General features: G+C 38.5%; 1 protein-coding gene across 2 annotated transcripts in view; it reads right to left on the reverse strand.

Moving 5' to 3' along the window:
• The window catches only part of bcl9l (bcl9 like), a 35,360-nt gene extending 29,400 nt beyond the window's left edge, over window positions 1-5,960 (reverse strand). For both annotated transcript variants that reach the window (XM_042487386.2, XM_042487387.2), the window contains exon 1: window positions 5,635-5,960. The gene's annotated coding sequence lies outside the window, so the exon portion shown is untranslated. The remainder of the gene's footprint in view (window positions 1-5,634) is intronic.
• Between the last annotated feature and the right edge of the window lie 3,990 nt (window positions 5,961-9,950).

A 9,950-nucleotide genomic window follows, 5' to 3' on the forward strand; every position in this document is an offset into this window, starting at 1 on the left:
TTTCATCTCACCATTTTGAATCTCAAATATTTTTTTTTATCAATTTTTAACTGCCTTGCGATGCATCGTTACATCCCTAGTGATGATTGCTGCATCTGCTATCGTCACCTGTGTCTGGACTAGAATGTTGCACCTGAAAAGTGCAAAGATTACAGCTAATGGCCAACTAGCACATACGTTCTCCAACTGCGAGGAAATAACTCTCCAGCGGGCGACGTTATTCTGTATTCATCATTCAAAAAGGGAGACCACGAGACCAACAGGATTGATTCAAGCTTCTAGTTAACCACATTCACAAAACAACCTGAAAGCACAAAGGATATTTATGGTGAGATAGCGAACAATATCAAAAACAATTACATTCTGTTTCCTCTGAAGAGCTCAAATAGTCTTACCTAAAATGAAACGTTTGTTCCAATCTCATGCCCTCTTGACTCGAGCAATTGCGTACTGAGCTGCACTGCCAATCAGTGATTTCACTCACCAAAGGTTTCCGCCATCTCAGACGCTGATTTAACAGGCAGAATCTAAAAAGATGACAAGGACCAACAAGGCCTAACAAGGGCTAACAAGGGCCAAGCAATGCAAACGGTGTAGGCCTAAATAGGTGTGACAGAACCTCACAGACAGCCTGACACTGACCAATGGCCGATCATCAGCTTAGTGTGAAAGGGCCCTAAGAAGCACCACTAGAATGTAGAAGACTCTAAAGGGGCCTTCAATATATTTGCAATTTTTCTTTTCTTTGATAAAGGATTACTGACTAGCCGACAGTTAAGCCAAAGAATACACACTGCACAGTTATCAAATATTGCTTAAACACTCTAAAGCAGCTTTCAGCACCATGCTGTCACAGAATCCTGCAAATGATTTTAGGTGATGAAAATCCAAGTGATATTATGCCATAGTAATTTAAATACTCAAGTTTTGGAAGCTACCTGTTTTGACATCAATGAGTCACTTTAAAATATAATGTTTCACAGCAAACAAGATCCTCTATACATACTCAACCACACTTGTGTTCATTATATCAATCTTGGGAAATGTGATGGCAACACTCAGTTCCCACATTTTTCTTTAACAGAGCAAACTTAGCTTACCCAGTTTATAATATTATTTAAAAAGGTGGCTGTGATGACTGGTTATATCTGATCAGAGCTCAGGCCTCATGGTAAAGGAGGAATGTGACCTTGTTGGTCACCAAGCCTGTGATCATCACACCTACGGTTGGGTTTGTAGCTGGAAAGTTTACTTTGACGCATTTTCCTGCTTGAGTCATCTAGTTTAATAACACAGACATGTTTCAAACTTGTAAACAAAAGTCACACAGACCATCAAGTATGATATTTATTGGATATTAGGACATTGTGGCTGTGACAGGAGTTGAAACAAATCAAAATTCCTCTCCCTGTAACCAAAGCCTCATTCCCACTGCACAAAAAACCCACCAACATCTGCTAACATCTGGCTTTTAAACGCAATGGGAAGGCGTACGAACAGCATTCACACCCAGGTCAATTGACTCTGCAGTAGACAGTGCACAGGTTTTTATCGCCTCTGGCTCCGATCAGCTTTGATGGGACAACCATGAACGCGGTAATTTCAGCTCCTTAACCGGCAAGATGCAATGACGTACCATCACCAATTACTGTCTGTGTCCTCCAAAGCAGCACTAAAACAATGTTCCAAATTAGTCTGCACCAAATTTGAAAGAGAGACTGAACATGCAAGAGATATTTAAATGGAAGAAACCACTGTAAAATGTTTTTAAAGACCTCTGTTACTGCTGCTGTCTACTGTTCACCTTTTCTCCTGCCTGTCTGTGACGTCGCACAGACACACAAACAAAACAACACACATGCCAGCTGACAGAAAGGCCAACACACTCTCCAGAGGTGAGTTCAGTGGCAGTTGGAATCCAGCCACTCACTCATATTTAGCGGGTTAACCCATATTTAAAACTCCTATGTGCACACGCTAATTTTGGTGGGAATGCGGAACAAGTAAGCACTTGGCTCTGCTTTTTTGTAAATCATACATTTTCTCGGGTTCACATCAGCTTTGAGCACATGAAAAAATATCTTAATATCTTATATCTTAATATCTTCCACTGAGACTTAATTTGTTACACAAGGCTTTCCAAGCGCAAGTAATTGCTGACAGACTCGAGAGAGAGGTGAAAATCTGTCCTCTTGCACCCATAAAGCTGTGCACATTGTCTGAGGGTTAAATCCTATATTTGGTTCATATTACAGTTTCACTTTAAGTGAACAGCAGCACAGTTTACCAAAGACCTGCAAGGTTTCAGTGTGGTTATTTGCAACACACCTGAGTTCAAATGGCTTTGTTCTCACCTGACCAAACAAGCTAACATTAAGAGCCTGAATACACCGCCTGGTGTGACGAAATATATTATGCAATTTGAAAGGTTGAGGACCAGCAACAGTGTGGACAGAGTACTTTTGTCTACAAAGACTGTATGCAAAAATATGCAAAAAGATAAGCACAGAGAAAGGCACAGAACCAGACACCGGGACATTAATGTGAACCATAATGCAAGTGACATAAAAATGTTTGGACTAAATGCTTCCTATTTAAGGATTAGAAAGGCCTTGCTTTTTTCACTAGGCCTACAGAGTCCAGTGCTTACGTGTCTTAGTATATTCTGTCATGTGGAATCGTTCTCAATGTCACATTATTCTTTCATAGCACACCTTAGCAGTGCTCTCTGTAACTCACCCCAAAGTTCTCAGATCACCTAACCAGATAAGAAACACTTTGTCAGCAGCTCACCAAATCTGTCTCTGCTTGCACTGTAGCAGTCTGTGTGGACATGCAGCAGCCGCCACATGCTTATTCATTCAAATCAACTCTGGACAAACACAAAAGACGCAGGAAATAGACTTTTCAGTCACACCTAGAGGATGTCGGTCAATACAAGCAGGCTTAAACTTTGTTCTACTGTACAATTATAGACACATTAGCCTTCTTGTTGTCATAAGAATCACCTGTTCTGTCATGTGTTGTATCCAAGAAAAATGTAGCCCACATAAGCGCACATAGTTGATTTCTAAAATGTCAATTTGCAAAATGCTGAGTACTGGATGGACAAAAACAAAATATACTTTGTTCCATTAAGCCCTGACATATTAGATTAAGTTTCCATTATTATCCACTTCAACCTCATTCACAGGAACTCCTAAGAATAAAACACAACAAAAGCACAAACTGAAACTTGCACTAGAAGTCTTCAGTGGACTGTCCGTTTTGACAAAAAGTCAAAAAAGAAAAAGATGTTCTGAACTCAAAGACATCTCACTTCCAGTGGAAAGCAACGTACAGTGCACTGTAGCCCTGAAAGACAATTCAGATCAAGTTGCAAACTCTGTTAGGTGCTATATATAGCTCACCAGGATATTGTAGATACACAAACAGCATGAAGCGCCTGTGCGTGCGTGCGTGTGTGCACACACACACACACACACACACACACACACACACACACACACACAGGGAAATGATGTGCAGCTAAAGAGAAAAGCTGTAGTATGTCTCTGTGAACTGGTTCAAGTGAAGCATTGTCACACCATATTCAACAGGCTGAAGTGAGCAGGGTCATAGGTTGTCATAAGGTTACTGGACTAAGACCACACACAAATACGCTGAAAGAGAGAGAAAGGGTGAAAAGGGAAAAGCGTGTTTTTGCTAGGACATAAATGATTGTATAACTGGTGGCACTTTAATTAAGAATTAGTACTGTAGTCATTATTAACATTACTTTTATTATTATTATAAATACTATTATTGTTTTATTGTAGTGATGCCAACAGCTCCCATCATGCCTTGTGCTGGACGGAGAAGTTTGTAGGTTGCTTTTTGGTTTGCCATTTGATGTTCTAAAATACAAAAGGCACTTTTGTTAGTGTTAGTTATGTGCCTATACATAACATTGTGCTTTATGTTGAATAATACAATTTTTGTGTTAAATTGTAGTTCACGCTATCAGTGAGTTGACGGTTGCCTTTCATTTCTCCAGCTGTATTTTCCCATTACATTTTGACTTCAATGCTAATTGTGTTGTTTATCAATACATAGTTACCATCAGGTGGAATTTGGATTGAATATTAATGTAGGCCTGCTATCAGAATTGGCTGATGTCGGTTTCAAAATGAAATAGCGGAACTGAACAGCATGCTGATTTCTGATGATATCACAGACAGATTAATATTTAATTGATAAAATGAACATGCACAAAACATCAACACTAAGTGTTATGTTTTCATCTGCTGGTGGTCCATCACGATAAGAGATTTCTTAATATGATATCAATTCCACTACAGAAGAGACTTGATGATCACTAAAATTGGGTGTGGAAAAAAGTTTATATATCGGTATTGATTATCGGCCCAAAAAGTTGTTCTATATCTGATAAAGGATATCAGCAAAAAATCCAATATCGTGTATCCCTACATAGAATGGCTTCCTGTCTCTACATTCGCTGAAGTTGCCACATTATTATTCACTTTTTAACAGGCATAATAATAATAATAATGCCTTTTTATCTGATTCCTTTATAGTGTCCTAACTGTTATGTTTTGTGCTGTGTTTTTTAAAATCTTTTTTGTTTATATATGTAATATTTTCCTATCGTACATGCTTTTATTTTATATGACTTTAGTCATTTATGATGTTATTTTATCTTACACACATTGAGCCTGTCATATAAAATGTGCTATATAAATAAGCTCGACTTGTGTGATTAAACACACAGTCTGTGGGGCAGCATTTAGCTATATAATTAAAATAACTACAATCCTTATTGTGGTAATGATTATTTCAACATATACATTCTGACAGCTAACCAGGAAACGTTTTCGGTATTAACTCCAGCTGCACATTATGCTGTGTGTAACGGAGTCACAGCGGGAGCAGAACATGCCTACTAAAATATAGATTTTTAAAACAAGAATTGCATGTAATATTTCTACATTAAAGCTAAGGTTGACCACGGCAGCAGTAAAGAGGCAGATAGTGTTGAGCAGTGGCAGTATTATTAACAGCATGTTGGTCTCCACATGCCCACGCTGAGTCTGTGTTGAAGTGACAGGTATCGTTACGCAGTCTGTCACCTTACTGAACACAGTGTGGCTGCTTAGCACAAAAACCATTCAAATGCTGCTCTGCCTGCATCTGTCAGATTAGCCTCCTGACAAGCTAATATTAGTTGTATACACATCATGGATTAACACGCTCTTATCGGCACCTGAAAGCACAGAAGTTGAGCAAGCACCGCATTCTTGTGAGGAGAATTTAAGGACACATGCCCCTGGTGTGAACCCCTGCGCTCCTGAGTGGAGACTTGCTGCGCCAGCCAGGTCCACGGGCTAACTTAGCATGCTAATTCATGTCTTCGCTAGGCTACTTGCTTGTAAACTGACGTAGCACACATCTGCAAGCGAACCAATGCTAGCTAACGGGATTTGAACTTTGTTATTGGCTTGCTAGCGAGCCGAAGACTTCATAAAAGGAAGAGAAAGTTACACGAGTCCACACGTTAGGGAGACAGCTCTGAAATAGGCGAAGAGCTAGCATGTCTCGGCAGTGACAGTGTTTTTGAAATGCTGTGTACTCTACCTGGTGTGTGAGATCAGAAGAGGCCGATGTCAGGACTGACGGCCAGTCGACATTCCCCGGAGTGGCCGCCGCCGCCACTGCTTGCTCCGCTCGCCGTACCACTGCGCAAGATGGTCCCGATCCCGATGTTTGATAAGAAAGGAGCTGGTGCAGTTTGACGGGAGGTTCAGATGGTGATAAATAACACGGCGTGTCTAGGTTGAAGTTTCGGTTGAAATCAGGGGACGCGTCACCTTGCAGCGGTTCATGACTCCCACTATTCAAGATGTAGAAGGGCAGGACGTTGCATTTCTCTGCGAGTCCATATCACTCCCAGCCGCTGACAATAATTAGTGTGGCCACACGGGTATCCGTATGTCACTGTGCTGATATGTCATACTGGACTTCTGTGGTGGCTCAGTTTTTGGTTTTTTTTTTCTTTTTTTTTTTTTTTTTTTTGGACTTGAGAAGATTTGTTATTGTGATCTGATTTCACTTCATGCCTAGATATTTTTTTGTTTGGTTTCAATGATACAGTGGCAGTAAAATCAAATAATATATTATTAACTCAAAAAATATTTGGGCAAAAATATCATATCCACAAATCCACAAAGTACAATAACCTCATTCTTTACATTTGAAATTGAAACCAAACAATACATACAAAACAAGAAGGCAGTTAAGATGTTGGTAGTGTTAGTCTTTTATGTATTTGTGTGAATGAATATTGTCTTTTGGCATTTGTCTTTCTCTTTTTGTTTACTGTATAGCCTGTGATATAATCATGATTGATTTATATCACTTCTATATGTTTTGTATTTTATTGTTTATTAAAGATCTTTGAAACTGAAACTATAATCTTGCTAAAGGTTACATGAATGACACTTGAAAAACAGAATTAATATTTATGATATTTTCAGATGATGAATATAGCAACATCCTGATATAAAATGTTCCAACTTAAATGCACTGTAGATTCCTTTTTCTAAACTTGGGAGAATCAATCAATCATTAAAATAACAGATTGTACATGTTTTATTTCCATTTAATTGAGCATATCTTAATCAAAATAAACACTCTTTCCACTTCATTCCATATTTCAATCAGTCACCATCCTGCAGTAGATTTCAAATTCAATGTAAATCAGAAACACTGTGAACTGAGCTTAAGGTTTGGGGGAACCATTATAAAGTTAATCAGAGAGAAGATCCAGTTGTTGCACTGTTAAACCAGCCCTTTTTCAGTTTAATACTCCCTCTGGTGGTGTGGGTAGCAGGAGTAGTCTGCGCAACGTGCATCCAAGTGAACTTGGGATAAAGGTGCACTGACTGTGTTTTAAATTCAGATGTGAGTCATACATTGTTTGATACAAAGTAAATGCTGACATTTGTTTTACTTCAGCAATTTATACAGTTAAGAACTTAGAGCTTAGAGAAGGCTATATCTAGGAGTATAAGACATCAATACCTTTCCTTTGCTGGATACTAAGCCCTACCAAGGTAATGGCCATAATCAAATCAACATGTGACATTGTTTGGGCAAAGAGCACATCTCACATGCTTTTTAGTCACGATGTTGCCACATTTGCACCTGCAACAGTTGCTTATAATCTCTAGGATCTAGGTCTATAGACCACCCATAATGTAGGATAGGGGTGTCTAAATCTTTTTGAATAAGGGCCAGATTAGATAATGTGAAAATACCTGGTGGCCGACTGCATCTTGCATCATTTTGGGTTATTAAAAAAAAATCACATACAAATGATACAAACACAACAGTTTCATCTTTGAGTAAAAAAGTATTTACCTTCCCATTGCTCCTGAAAGCAGCAGCCCTCACTGTCAACTTTATGCTTCTTTGTTGTGGCCATGTTTACTATATTGCAAGAAATATCTGTTGTTAGGTAACCGTTTATTTGTTTTTTTACCGTCTGTTTATGAAGACACATTAGTTTTGCCCCATAGTTTCTACTTTGTGTATGTCTACAAAGTGTATGATTGTCCAGTCATCTTGAGTTTAATAAAAAAAATATAAAGTGATTTTGCTTTATTAACAATTATTGTGTTAATCATATAGAACATTTTGAAAGACAAGCCGAGGGCCATTTGAAATTAGTCTGAGGGCCACAAGTAGCCCCCAGGCCAGATTATGGACATGACCGCTCTAGGATGATAGTGTAAGGATGTTTCCGTTTTCTTAAGAAATCCTAATTTTTTTATGAGGTGACCAGCTGATTATAGGGAAGGACACATACAATAAAATCATAAATAATTGAGGAGGAAGCAGCAATGCTTTCTATTGAGAGTGAGAGGAATAAAATGCAGATATGCAGTGAAGACAGGTCAGAATGGAGCAGTGAAAGTAATCACAGCCCACAGGGGTGACTTACTGAGACTCTGACCTGCAGACACAGAGCGAGAGCAGCCAGACTGGTCAAAGACGTGCAGGAGACGGACCACTGTCTTCATGACCTTCTCTTTTCAGATAAGGCAGAAGGGACTGGTATTAATCAGCCGAGGAAGGACCATCACACCTGTTGGCAGCAGACATTTTTAATCATTGAGTTATTAAAAAGCTTGAGATTTTAATTATGCCACTGGGTAGAGATGTGCACTAGACATTGTTCTGTCATATGCCAAATCAAAATGGAAATAAACTGGATTTAGTATGAAAGCTTTGAATAACTAAATTAAAGGATTACGAAATGTATATGGATATTTGACAGAGGCATCTTGTTTTTCTCATTGTCTTTGAGTTGTGTATGCTATTGTGTGGACACTAATTGCCAAACAAAAATACTATTTCAATCAAAGGAAAGAATACTCTGTGGCACATTGTTTTGATTCCATCATAGTGGTTCCAGGCATCACTCCTGCCAAACAGACCAGCCCAGGGATATTTAAGAGCAAATAAAACAGCCTGCAGACAGAGTATGCCTGCATTTGTATTTTATGACGAAAATACAAAAAGATGCTGTGAATTCCATCCCACTGTTCCCCCCTGAGATATATTTTATCTGAGTCCATTATTCTCTGCTGGTATATGGCAAGCAGAGGAATGAGCTCAATTAGGTGAGGAAATGAGAGGAGAGGAGGAATTTGGAGCCCAGTATTTGGAGAGAAAGAAAATGAAACATTGGAGGAAGGTCAAGAGAACATAAGAAAGGAGCAGTGGGGAATGAGAGAACAGGGGAGAGAGAGGAGGGAGATAGAGGGAGTGAGACAGAGAGGATGAGAAAGTGAAACTATGTTGTCATGGAAACTGGCATGGATCTGAAGAGCAAAACAAGAATGTAAATTGGTTTACCCTTAGGGAATGTGATGGTGCTACAGGGAAGAAATAAGCAGGGAGATGTATTTAAGAGAGGACCCTCCATAAAATTTTATGAAAACAAAGAGATGTGAAACAAAAAAACGTATATTAGTAATGTTTATGACAGAGAGATAGATCTTTAAATGTAGAGCTTTGTGTGACTCCATAGTAGGTGGAGATGGTGGTAGTTGGGAGGATCAGCCCTAATCTCTGTCTGAGCAGTTACTTACAAATGACTAATTAAAAAATGTATCAGTTTGTGAGGTGCAGAGGTCAGTGTGGTTGTGTGAATTACTAATTTGGGGAAGCAACTTGTGGCTCGGTTACTGCTGCATGTCAGGAATTGTATCGCTTTCATGCATGATTTATGACTACCTCAGTCGAGTTTTTTTTACTGCTCTTTAGTTATGATGTATACATTCAAAAAAAATTAAAAATATATTTTTCAGTTTTTCATATGCCCACTTGGGTGGACAACATAGAATAAAATTTTCAACTACAGAAATAAAAACCAAAGAAAAACAGAAATATATTATGTGAAACTTTAAAAACATATTTTAAATGCTGTAAATTTGTGTATCACATATTTTAACATATTCTATAGTGTTCAAAGCAAATCAAAAGCCTTGAACCTTCTGCTTGACTCCTTAGCCCACCCCTCACACCTCCCCCTGTTAAACTATCTATATTTTTTCAGTGAACATTTTCCACTAAAACACAAAAAATATTAAAATATTAAAATAACAACTGGTAGTTATATTCTAATGATGCGATACATTTGATTAAAAGCCGAAGAGTCACTGTAGATAATAGTATTTTCAAGAACAACAAAGGTACAGAAATAGTATTAACTGTTCTTCAGTGGTTCCTAATGGTGGGTCATGGTCCAAAAGTGGGGCATGTGTCATTTTGAATGGACTGTAAATGACTCGCTACTATATCATGTTTGTAAAAAAACACACTTTATTTCAAAGTACAGTGAATTTGCAGCACAGTTTTTATTTTGAATGGCCATTTTGTGCTGA

Source organism: Plectropomus leopardus, chromosome 6, assembly GCF_026936395.1.
Source record: "Plectropomus leopardus strain MGB_pleo_1.0 chromosome 6, ASM2693639v1, whole genome shotgun sequence".
Taxonomy (NCBI): domain Eukaryota; kingdom Metazoa; phylum Chordata; class Actinopteri; order Perciformes; family Serranidae; genus Plectropomus; species Plectropomus leopardus.